Source organism: Arachis hypogaea, chromosome 16 (assembly GCF_003086295.3).
Source record: "Arachis hypogaea cultivar Tifrunner chromosome 16, arahy.Tifrunner.gnm2.J5K5, whole genome shotgun sequence".
Classification (NCBI taxonomy): Eukaryota; Viridiplantae; Streptophyta; class Magnoliopsida; order Fabales; family Fabaceae; genus Arachis; species Arachis hypogaea.
The window spans coordinates 145,154,425-145,165,129 of record NC_092051.1 but is presented as its reverse complement, the minus strand read 5'-3'; the positions used below and the strand labels follow the sequence as shown (position 1 = coordinate 145,165,129).

Sequence of the window (10,705 nt, the reverse complement as noted above, 5' to 3'; positions counted from 1 at the left end):
TGTCTACTTTGAAATATGAGAAGCTCTGCTACTGGTCTAATAACTAATATGGTATTCGGAACTAAATCTTGAAAACCACTACATATTATAATGAATTTTGGATTCGACTAACTAAAATGGTGAAAGCTATAAAACTGAAGGATGATTTTGAATATTTAGTCCAAATATTAACATTTAAATTTCAACGATCATGATGCACCAGTTGATGAGTTTGGTGCATGAACACATTAAGTAACCTAATAATGCAAACCTGGAGAATTATTGGTACAATAAATTTTGATAAATTTTACATGACTAAAAAATGTTCTTAATGTTTATGCTTTAAGTTAAACTCGGGGTTTTGAGCATATATTCACACTAGAGTTAGTTCTAGCTTAGCTTGAGTTTCACTTATTAGTAGTTTTGATCACTTTCTTAAGTATCTCATTAGGGTTTCATCTATGCTATATGTTTAATAATAGTTCATCAGCATCATTAATTATATATGTGGAAAAAGAAATAATAAATCCAATAGAAGGGTCAAGGGGAAGAAAAAAGTGGTTGCTAGATAGCTAGGAATATATATAATGAAGGGCAAGATGGGCAAGATCCTAGAGTTTAGTGGAAGAGTGGTCCATGAAAGCTAATGAATTGAAAGAGTGCTCATAATATTGATTATTGAGTATTTAAGTGCTTTTGTGGTCCTAGATTTGAGGAAAGCCTAATTTGGAGGGATATGGAGAAAGTGGGCCCAAATGAATATATAAGAAGAGAGAGGGAGAGAGCTCTTGGTTTCAATCTTTCATTCTCTCACACAAACCCAAAATTAATTTGCTATTAAATTATATATTTTTATTACATACATACATACATACATAATTTGTTTTAATGTTAACCCTACTTGTAAATCATTTAAGTAAATTTTGTTTTATAACAAAGAATACAACTTATATGATATATATTATATGTAATAAAATTTTCTTAAAGTTTGTTTTTTTACTAAAGATAGAGAGATTCGAACCTGTCATTTTTTAGATAAATATGAAGAGACTATGTCATTTGAATTATAATTCATTGACAAAATTTTCTTAAAATTATACTATATATATTATTAAGTTTATATGGTATATATGAAATAAAAATATTATCATTATTAGGGTGAAATGAAAGTACAATATGACCCAAATGAACTTTATTCATAATAATATGCATTAGAATTTAAGTTTTTTAAATGTCTCCATTTGTAAAGGGTTTTATTTATTACACTACTACTCTTGATTTTATTTCTTTCTTTTTTTGTGGATAATTAGAAAGAGAAATTATTCTCTTTTAAAGGTAGCTATAGTCACCTTCGTAGTAAACTAGTGTTCTTTCAAAAGTTTGTAAGGAATTAAACTAAGAGATTCTATCGAAGTTTAATTAGTGTATTTTTAGGTGAAAATTCAGCTGCATCAACTTCATGTAAAATTGATAGTTGAAAGCCGTTAAATAATTTGAATGATTTGACTAAATTTTTATCTAACGACTCTCCATTATCAACTTTACGTAAAGTTAACTATACCTGAGTTTCCACCGTATTTTTATCATTAGGTCACCATCCTTGTTAGTTACACCCCTCCTAATATGAAATTGAAAAATAAAATAAATAATCCTACAAATGGAACTTTACCCCTTGATCAACCTCTATTATATGAACTATATATACACGTCATTTTTAACATATCAAGGAGCATTATTTTGGTACCCATTTGTAAATTATTGCGCCAAATTATTCCCTCAATAATTGTTCCGTACGGATAATTTAGCTAGGCACAATCATTTTCAGAGACAATGCACAGGAAAAAAAAAACATAAACACGAAACCAAACAAACCACAATTATTCACATGAAAATATTTTATATAAAAATTTAAAATTATATGAAGATATTTTCTTACAGATAGTCATAAAAAATATGCGTCAAACGAAAAATATGGATTGAATGAAGAACCCAAATTAGAGAGGATAAGGCAATCACATTCGTATATATGTGGGGGCAGTACCATTATTATCACGCGCAAACTTGAATTTTAGACAAATTAAAAAAAATTATAGATAAATTAAATTCTTTTAAAACATATTTAATTAATTCATATACTAAAATAATTATAATTTATTTTTTATTTATAGTAATTATAATAAAAAATTATGTAGAAAACAAAAAATAAAGAGTGATAAATACTTTTAGAATACATATTAAATATACATTTTATAAGTATACAAACAAATATTTCCGCGTAATCCATTCACACACTTTGGAAAATTAGGGTTCTCTTATATTATATATTCAACAGTGCAATTTAAAGTTTGTGATTAGAACTGTTTGTCTTGGTCTCTATATATAGGGTTATGATTTGTGTCTATATATAGAGATATACTCCAATAAATCAACCTAGAAATGAAAGCAGAGGTAGGAAATGCCACGGTGTTGTTTATGATTGGATGATAACTTTGAAATTAGGTTTGGTGAATAAGTTCTGAATATATACTCTACTCTTCTATTTCCAACTTTAGTTATAAGAGACTTGAGGACCTGTGGCTACTTTTTAAAGTGTATTGTGGATATGGATTGCAATAATACCATATATGTGTGAAATCTATTATATGAACTATATATGCACGTCATTTTTAACATATCAAGGAGCAGTATTTTGGCACTCTCAGGGACACCATTTTGGTGTTGGCGTGTGAAATCTCCACGCTGGTCATACGCTGGATTTGCAACGCTGAAAAATAAGATTGTTTACGGTCTTAAACTGAACGTTCACTATAGAGTATTATATATAATTAGAAAACACTAAAAGTAAGTTTTCTAACGCCGTTAAATGCGCGTCATTTGGACCTCTATAGTTCAAGTTATTTTTGTTCGAGTAAATAAAGGTCAGTATAGTAGAATGGCTGAATGTGCCACTTCTCTTGCACGCCACTCCACACGTCAAGATTGCAGGAAATTGTGGTACGAAGGCATGTGAAGTGAGACACGCCAGAGTTGTAGAAGAGTGTCCTCCAGCGTGCCACTTCCCAGGCACGCCAATTCACACGTCAATTTTGAAGAAATTTGAGCACGAAAGCATGTAGCTATTAACCAGATACACGCCATTCCCACGCCACTTGCACACCACTTGAACGCCACTTGCACACCACTTTGCACGCCACTTTGCATGCCACTTTGTTCTATTTTATTACAAAATAAAATACAAAAACACTAAATTCTATATTCTTGTCTTTTATATCTTATTCTTAATATTTTGTTTTATCCTATTCTTGAAAACAAACGCATCCTCACTTCTCATCAATTCATCAATAATATGACATATATGGTTAAAATTTAGTATAACACTATATCTCAACTATAGAGGAATTGAAATGTTTTTCTTATTATTAACCTTCAATTTTATGCCACATTCTAATTCTAAGTTTTCTAGCTTCTTCTGTACAAATGGGGAAGTTTCATTCCAAATTCAAATTCACCTTTATCTTGTTTGTTTAAAACCATATTGCAACAAACATGTTTTGTGCACTAGCGAATAAAATTTTGCCCTTCTTTCTAAGACATCCTATATCTATATATCTATCTAAATTTTTTTCTCTTTTTTTTTCTCTTTTTAAATGTCATGATTCATATTTGATATTATAAATACACAGATGGTGATACATAATAACTAACAACTTTTTACCTTTGCTTTATTATAAAATAGGTGGTGGTCGATAACTTATTGACTCTCCTAACAAGAAGAAAAGACTCTTTGAAAAGCTTCTCCTTCTCCTTTTCTGTTTGGATAGAGAATGGTGTTTTTGAACATGGCTGCCCATCTGAAAGCTACTACCTACCCCAATAAGGCTTTTCGCCGGTCCACTTCTTAGTGCTCATCCTAAATAGAAGTCATCTCTTCATCCTGTAAAAAGGAAACGAGCCCATTGATTTACCTATCCCAACAAGGAAGAAGTTACTTGTTCAGCTGTAAACTCTACTGTTCTTGTTTAGCAAAGATGTCTAACAAGTGCCTTGTCATTCATTAATTTTTTCATTGCAAAAGCAAAACTAAGTGTCACAGCTAATGGTAATCCTTTCGGAATTGCGACAACTATTATGGTCACTGCAATAGCAAAGTAGTCCAACAGTTTCATTGCATCATTCATAGACCAACTACCAAAGTCACCAGAGACTGCTTTTTCGACAAGAAACCTTATTGTCAACACGATAAATGTCAAAACACGGCAAAAGCCAATCCGATTTTACCAATAATTATTGCAACTCCATGCAATTTCACTTGCAATGGAGTCTCCTCCTCACCTCCCTCGCTTAAATTTCCATCAACTTCCCCCATTCAGTCCTCATGCCAACTATTGTAATTATCATCTTTCCCTGACCATCCTGCACTTTGATTTTTGCAAGAAGAGAAGATTTTTGTTCATCTATATTTACTGGTACATTCTCACCTGACAAACTTGATTCATCAATTATTAGTAATGAGTATCCAGTTACAAAAACTCCATCTGTTAGAACTTGATCACCAATTGACAAATGGACAATATCTCCGACTATCAAATCTTAAATAGAAACCTTCTATCTTTTTCCATCACTGGTCACCTGGACAAAGAGCTTTTTCTTCTCTTTGTCCAAATCTCTAGACTGCAAGGATTGCTGGTAGTCACTAATAGCAGTAATAGTAACAACCAAAAACACACTAAATATGATACCAAGACCATCATAAACACCCTTTGACCATCCTTCGGTAGGAAGCCCTATACTTATAAAAACTAGAGCACATACCATGAGAATGATTAGTGATAAGTCATGCAATGCCTCCCAAATAAACATCAAGAAAGATTTTGAAGGTCTCTCTGTGTAACGGTTAAGTCCATAAATTTGTTGCCTGTTATGTATACTATCTTGACTAACGCCATTGTTCACGGAGACTGAGAGTTTCCTCGCAATCCTTTCAGCTCCGTTTATCACTTCTCACACTCTCCTCTTCCCTCATCTAGTGTGACTTCTCTCTTTGTTTATTACTAATGCTTTCATTTGGTTTTAATGCGAATACTTGCTAATGAACATGTTACTACTTTGTGCACCACCATGGATGATAATCTCTTACCATGCTTAACAGGAATAAAGTTTGGCCTTCTAACTAAGAAAGATATAGTTAAAAATATTCTTGATCTTATCTGCATTAGCTTTTAATTGTTTGCCTTATAAATAAGACATGCCTAATCTATACTTATTAATCGTGTATTGGATATTAATCAATTTCATCTTTACAAGAGAATGCCTCTATTTTGAAAATACAAGAGTGTCGACAGGTTAATTGTTCTGATTTGAAATTTCCAAACTCAACTCATGAGTGCATCACTTGTGGCTCTAAAGTTATTCGTTCAGTTGAGGATGTATATCCGTATATTTTATACTCTAAAGCCATTCATTTCTGTGAATGTGAGGATATATTTTAGGATAATTTATTTAAGGATTATCATTTGTAAATATACTAAAAAAGAGAATGAAGGATTAATATTTAATTTCAGGCCATTATGGGGTAATTAAATTTAACATTATCATATCATCCTTATTTTCTATCAGAGAAGGCACAAATTTTGAACAAAATCTGCTCTACTTATAAATCTATTTGAGAAGAATTACTGAGCAAGGTCAGTTATATTTTACTTCTACCAAATATTACTATCGTTAATTTTACTTTTGTACTATGATTTGGATGTAGTTTTAGTGCACTGAATTTTTTTGTTGGATGTATAGAGAGATCAGGAATCAACTGTATAATAAAAAGTCGTTCTTTGGCCTCTTCTTGAACCATTATTAATTAATTGAATATTTAATTTGTAATAAGCCATAAATACTTACATTCAATAATTCAATTTGAAAATTTTCCTTTTAACCATGTGTTTGGATGATAGTTATTGAGTTGAATAATAAAGAAACTAAGGAAAAAAAAAGTAGTTATAAAATAGATATGAAAGATAAATAACTCAAGGTGATCTATTTACCTTCTATTTTGCTACAAGTACCTATGTCTGTTAGACTTTTACTTTTAAAATTAGGGTGGAAAGGAAAAGAGTAAAATTTACATGGCATTGAGAAAACAAATTGTATCTGGCTGGAGTGTGGGTCATGTGTTGCTGAGGGATTTGGAAGCCTTTGCTCTTTTGATGTTTTCTTTGTTCTTGAAAATAGGATTATTATTTGGGTGGAGTGAAACACACCAGAGCTGTAGAAGGGTGTTCTCTTGGAAGTTGTCCCAGCATGCCATTTTCTAGGTACGCCAACTCACATGCCAACTTTGAAGAAATTTGAGCACGAAGGTGTGTGGCTAGATACACGCCACTCCCACGCCACTTGCACGACACTTGAACGCTACTTGCACGCTATTTTTTCTTTTCTTGCTTCTTTTGTGTTAGTTTGATATCTTATTTCTCTGCAAAATTATGAAGACAAAGCAATCAAAGTAGTGTTTCCAATAAGCATTTAAATTTCTCATTTCCAAGCAATATCAATCAAGATTCATTAGCTTTTTATAAGAAATAACTAAGAAAATAAAGCTAAAGATGTTATGCATCATAACACCAAACTTAAATTTTGTTTGTTCTCAAGCAAATAAAGAATCATGCAATACGATTTGACAATTCAAGATGTGAAGAATAGCAATTCTTAATGTTCTTGGTTGGCTAGTTCGCTGTGCAGGCATCAATCACAAAAGAATTCTAAATATTAATGTTTCTATCTTGATCACATTATGAAATCCTTTCTAATATTCCTTCCTTGAATCAAGCTTGTTATCTTTTTCTTTCTTAGCTTCTCTAATTATTAGGTGCTTTGGAACATGAATTTAGCTTTGACTCTAAAAATTTTATTTTTAAGTATTACCACTTGATACATAAACACCACAAGCATGTGACTAAAGGATTCTTTAAGCTTTGCATTTTTTTCCTTTCTCTTTAGTCATTGATGCTCAGAGCCTTGAGTTTTGAGAAAATGCTTTGCACTTGAGCCTATCCTTGGCTCTAAGTATTTTGTTTTCAAGATTTTTGCTTGATACATAAATACTACAAGTACTTAACTAATGATTTGTCATTGGTACTCAGAGCCTTCAGCTTTCTCCTTCTTTCTCTTTTTCTTTACTTGATCGTTAATTGATGACTTTATTGCTTTTTCAAGATTCTCAAAATTTCAAAGATTTCATAAAGTTTTTTTAGATGAAAATCTCAACAAAATAGATTCGAATATGTTGAGCTAAATAGTTACCTAGCCTTCCAATACTCATATATTAATGCTAGCTTCTTCTTTAATTAACCTTGTTTGTTTATGTTCATAATGCTTACTTGTTTTGACTAACAAATTTCAATGTAGGAGTTAACTCTCAATTTGGCCCCTGAAATTAAGTCCAATGATCAGAATGACTCCCACAATTTCGTTGGTCTCAATTAGAACCCCTAAATTTGTAATTGTGGCTCTGACTTGCCCCTGCAATCATCTCCGTTACCAGAATGCTGATCTGATATAATTTCATAACATGGTGGACACTACTTAAATGTCGGTGCATTGGTTTGCGCCCAAACCCTTTGAAAACCATGTCATTTCAGTTTTTTGTGGGTTAAAACTCTCTTTCTTTCCATTACGACGATCATAAGTTGCAAAACATCAAGAAAACCCTTACACTACGTGGTTTCCAAAGGGTTTGGGCGTAAAACCAAAGTGTCGTTGTTTAAGTAATGTCCACCATATCATGCAATTACGCTAGATCAGCATTCCGGCGATGAAGATGATCGCAGGGGCAAGCTGGAGTCACAATTACAAATTTGAGAGTTCTAATTGGGCTAACAAAATTATAAGGGTCATTCTGAGTATCAGGCCAAATTTGAGAGGACAAATTGAGATTTAACTCGAAGAACACATATGCATACAATAGAAATAGAAGACAATCATGCATACAATTGAAAGTATAGGAAACAAATAAGAGGAAAAAGAACTTAACTACCTTGTGGATCACTCGTCATCATTGTTATTGTTATTTTTCTCATATTCTTCCCCTGTCTTTCAATACCAAACTTGAAATAGTTGCTTGTCCTCAAGTAACAAATAAAAGTGGTGATGATGAAATTGTGATTAATCATGAATGTCTTCAAAAAGTGATATGAATAATGCATGTCTTTATTCAAATAAAGCAACAAAATTAAAGAAAAAAATAAAGGCAATAAAAGAAACAAAGACAATATAATTGTATTAACAAGTGGATTGTGCATGGTACATTTTATGGAAGGTACATGCCAACACCAAACTTGGTGTGACACTTTTATTTTAAGATTGCACAAGTACCTAGTGAAAAATGAAAATCAAATTGTTGCATGGTAAGCGCAGCAGATCGCATCAAGTAATATTATGGTGAGTAGGTTATCGTTCTCATGAGTATTAATGGATTAAGCAAATAATGATCAATTGATTATTCTAATTAGACGGTCACATTTGGATGATAAGCAATAGATAATTTAAATGACTTGATAAAGAAGTAAATGAAAGCAATAAAATGACAAGAAAATAACTGACGGGAATATAAATAACTAGAAATTAAATTGTAAGAATGTAAATGACAATAATTAATTAAGAACGGAGTGAACATTGGGATTAAGAAATGTTGCATTCTCAAGATCAATAGCTCTCATTTTCACTTCAATCATGCAATCATTGATTTCTTAGTAAATCATAAGTAATTGAATTCCAATTCCTTGATCAAATTACTCATGAAAAAAGATAAAACATATCCTCTTATTTATTACCACACAATTCTTTAAGATTTAAATTAGGATTGATTTAATTTTACATATCAAATACGAATCTAAAAGCAAAAGAATTGGGAGAAAGAGTTTTCAAGTTTTGATTTCATGAATCAACCTTTTCAAGTTATTATAAAATCCAAATTGGATCTAAACTATCTTCCAATAGATTTAGATTCTTTGGTAAAGAATGAAGACTCTTTCTAAAGAAGCAAATAAAAGATGATTTGAAGATGAAGAAAAGAAATCATATTAATCCATTGAAATACAATAAAACTCTTTTTTTCTCAATGACTAGAGAATTAGAAACTCATAACTCAACAATTACAATTTGGATATGAAAGAAAGTAAAAGATGAGAAGAGAAAAAGAGAGTTCAAAGACTCCCTCCTCAAAAGTGTACATCTAAAGGCATCTAAGGTCTTATTTATAAGTTATCTTAAATTATAAATTTAAATGAAATTCAAATTACAATCAAATGCACTTTCTAACTATCACTAATGACCTTCCTTACTTACTAATGGGTCCTTTGTGACCTTGATTGATTGTGAATTGCGACTTAATTTAGATGGAATTGTGTTGGACTTATGAAGTTTTGATTCTCTTTTTGGAGGCTTAAAAAATTAAAGAATAAACGAAGGAATTGGGGTACTGAAAGTGGTCCATTGTGAAATATCATTATAATGGTACTTTGGACTTTTGAAAGTTTGGAAATCTCCAGAGGAAGTTGTTCCGACGTGCCACTTTACTCCACACTCCAATCTACATGCTAGCACCAAAATGGAGTCCCTGAGAGTGCAAATTCGAAGGCGTGTGAAATCCCCACGCTAGCCACACGCTAGGTTTTGCGGTCCTAAACTGAATGTCCACTATAAAGTATTATATATCGTTAGAAAGCTCTAGAAGTCAGCTTTCTAACGTCACTAAAGGCGCTTCATTTGGATCTCTATAACTCAAGTTATTTTTGTTCGAGCAAGAAGAGGTCAGTCTGGAGAAATGGCAAGCGTGCCACTTCTCTTGCACGCCACTCCACACACCAAGATTGCAGAAAATTGAGACACGGCGGCGTGTGAAGTGTGACACGCCAGTGCACACAGTAAAGTTGTAGAAGGGTGTCTTCTAAAAAGTTAGCCAGCGTGCCACTTCCTAAACACGCTAACTCGCACGCCAACTTTAAAAAAATTGAGTACGAAGGCGTGTAGCTAGATACGCGCCACTTTGCACACCACTTTTTTTTTGCTTGCAAAATTATCGACAAGTGTATCAGATCGCATAAAGTAATACCGGATCGTAGCACTATTATTAAGCGCAAACTTGAATTTTAGACAAATTAAAAAATTATAAACAAATTAAATTCTTTTAAAACATATTTAATTAATGCATGTATGTACTAAAATAATTATAATTTGTTTTTTATTTATAGTAATTATAATAAAAATGATATAAAAAACAAAAAATAAAGAGTGATAAATACTTTTAGAAGACGTATTAAATATACATTTTATAAGTATAGATACAAATATTTCCGCATAATCCATTCACACACTTTGGAAAATTAGGGTTCTCTTATATATTCAACAGTGCAATTTAAAGTTTGTGATTAGAACTGTTTGTCTTGCTCTCTATATATAGGGTTATGATTTGTGTCTATATATAGAGGTATACTCCAATAAATCAATCTAGAAATGAAAGATGAGGTAGGAAATGTCACGGTGTTGTTTATGATTGGATGATAACTTTGAAATTAGGTTTGGTGAATAAGTTCTGAATATATACTCTACTCTTCTATTTCCAACTTTAGTTATAAGAGACTTGAGGACTTGTGGCTACTTTTTAAAGTGTATTCTGGATATGGATTGCAATAATACCATATATGTGTGTGTCTTAGCTGTTATTCAATCAGATATT

The 10,705-nt window shown here is 31.8% G+C and overlaps 1 long non-coding RNA gene across 1 annotated transcript; it reads left to right on the top strand.

Moving 5' to 3' along the window:
- Positions 1-3,681: 3,681 nt before the first annotated feature.
- Positions 3,682-6,500, top strand: LOC140180409 (uncharacterized). Its single transcript, XR_011874650.1, has 3 exons — positions 3,682-4,445; positions 5,596-5,663; positions 6,205-6,500. It is a non-coding gene; the product is annotated as an uncharacterized lncRNA (long non-coding RNA).
- Positions 6,501-10,705: the final 4,205 nt, after the last annotated feature.